The sequence below is a fragment of the Octopus bimaculoides genome, chromosome 26, assembly GCF_001194135.2.
Source record: "Octopus bimaculoides isolate UCB-OBI-ISO-001 chromosome 26, ASM119413v2, whole genome shotgun sequence".
In the NCBI taxonomy this organism is placed as follows: Eukaryota; Metazoa; Mollusca; class Cephalopoda; order Octopoda; family Octopodidae; genus Octopus; species Octopus bimaculoides.
In genome coordinates, this window is record NC_069006.1 from 26,235,554 (window position 1) to 26,238,327 (window position 2,774).

The following is a 2,774-nucleotide window of genomic DNA, read 5'->3' on the forward strand; positions in this document are numbered from 1 at the left end:
CACACACACACACACACACACGTACACAAAAATGCCCTAGGTGTGGCATAATGCTTCTCACGTGTGTGGAAGTTTACCTTTAGCCTATGTAGATTTATTTAAATACCGTGTTTTGTTGGCGGGGAGGGTTACTTGGTGGGGGTGGCTTTTGGGAGGTCTTGTTATTTTAATGTTTGGTCGGTTTGTGTAATTATTTATTTCTGCGACACACAGACATTTGTATTTCTTTTTTTGAATAATCTCGGGTTCAGATTGACTTAATGTATCAGGTATATGTGTATACACCTTAACGTACATGTATCGATAGAGTTATATAGAGCTAGTTTTGGAGCTGGAACAGCGGAGATGAATGGACGGGAGGACAGACGTGTGGGGCTGGCTTGATGGAGAAAGGGACATAGGGAACCGGATAAGATGGATGGATGGATGGTTTGATTGATCGATAGGAGAAACAGACATGTTGGGATGGAGGGAGACGTGTGGAGATGAACGGTGAGGTAGACATGTTGAACAGGATGCGAGCAATTGATCGATAGATGGAGAGGAAAACGTGTGGAAATGGATTAGGTAGAGAGACACGAGCATGTTGGGATGGATGGAGGGAAGGTGAGATAAACATGTGGAACCGGATTAGATTAATGGATACAATAGGATATATAAAGACAAATACCAATTTGAATTAATTTATGTAAAGAGGGGAAAAAAACTTTTAAAATAATCAAAACTTTAGAATTCGAATAAATTAGTGGCAGCGGGGAGGGGATACAAATTCAGTGAAGGTAGGGGTGAAGTTGGAGATTCGTGAGAAAGAAAAGGTTCCAACACTTCTGGCAAAGAAAGACTTTCATTGTGTCAGATGTTTGAGGAAAAATAGTTTCTAACCCTCTCAACAGGAGTTTCCTTTCCTACACGTTTTCTTTCTCTCCTAGCAGTACTCCTACATAACCCAAGTCGATGTTTCAGCTCCATAGCTACTCAGTTTCACATGTGTACGCTCGTTCAGGATCTCTTGAAGAAATCGGTCTAAGTATTATATTAGAGCCTGAACGACCCCACACGATTGAAACTCCGAATATTTATCAGCTAAATCATCCAATTCACACGAACTCTTTTACGTAGGTTGAGTTCTCTTTGTTTAGTTTTTCTCTTCTAAACATATATTCGTTCTCTGAGAAAACATCTTAAATTGGAATCGGTTTGTTTGCAAAAAATCTCCCCCAGTCCGTCATATAGAAATAACTTTCTTTCAAAATGGTAAATATTGACTTTTTGACAGCTTCTGATGTTGGCATCGTATGAAAGTCAGACCCGAGTCAAAATTCACATGTTTACTTTAAATGCCTATAAATCTTAATATACGCATTTAATCTGTTTATATAATGATTACGGTTTACAAAACATCACAGATATATATTCATAATATTTGGGTCACATTGCATTCCTCCTACCACAGACAAGAAGCAAAGTGACATATAACTGTAACCTCGAGAAATCTCCATTTTACTTTATAAAGCCACATCTGAGCTGATGTACAAAAGAGCTTGACATCAGCAGGCCGTGTTCCGATCAATGAGAGGACCATTTTGGAGAGAAATGGTTTGAGGGACGTGGGCAGTTTTTTCTTCAAATTTAATTCAACCAAACCCACAATTTTCTAATGAAATGGCACTTGTTTGTAACGCTTTAGACTTGCAACTCACTGAGAAATTTTCCCAACGCAAACCTATGAAAGTGAGGCTTGACTTTGAGATGAGTCAAAACTGATTTAATCTCTTTAATCTTATATCTAGGTTTTTAATCTGAATTGCGATAAAGACATTATGTCTTAGATTTAGACAGCATTAGAAATTTAGTCGGGCTTTTCATTTTAAAATAAAATGGCGAAAGTATGGCGAGATGGTCTTAAAGTGTTGATAGAAACACGTTGAGAATTCTCTTTAATTTTGATAGTACATCCGAATATGTATATTTGTTTGACACTTTACTGGTTTTACTTTTCGAATTTCTTACCAGCTAAACAATACTTGATTTCCAGCCTAGAAAAACCGCTCTTTCGTTGGCATTTGGACAACTACAGCAGGGTAGTGTTTTATGCATGTAAGCCTGCATATACATATATACGTGGCATACCTGAGTGCAAGAATGGGTGTCATTGCATATATGGATCCATGTGTTTTGACAGATGTATACATATGTTTCTCTGTCTATAAACGTGTAATAAATACACCTGCTGCGTATTAAACTTCTAAATTGTTTGACATATTTTGACAGTGTCTTTGATAGTTGTAGCTCCTTGGTTAGGCGTCGTCTTCCTGCTTTTATGAAACCCGACTTCACAAGATTCTTACTAAGTCAGGCATCCATCTCTGTCCGTTCATTCAATGTCTTCGTAAAGTTCTGCAGATTTTCAGTGCACCATTTATTTTAATTACAATTTCCCAATTGCAAATATAGGTTATTTTCCTTCTGAATACTTCTTCCAACTTTTTCCTTGACCATTCTACAAAAATGGTTCCAAGGCAGGACCTTAATATTCTTCAGAAACAGTACAATGCATTCATCAAGTTTTATTGTTTCTGTTTTAGTTGAGAATTTCCAGAATGTTCTTCCTGATTCAATAATGCTTGTCCAAGTTCTTTTTTTTTTTTAACTAGTTTTGTATTTTTTGATTTATTTCTTTTGTCTCCAAATTAATTTAATGAGATTTTTCGACTGTTATGAAAATTATTACATTTCAAAATTTTTCTATGTTCTTTTGTCTAAACAAATTGTGT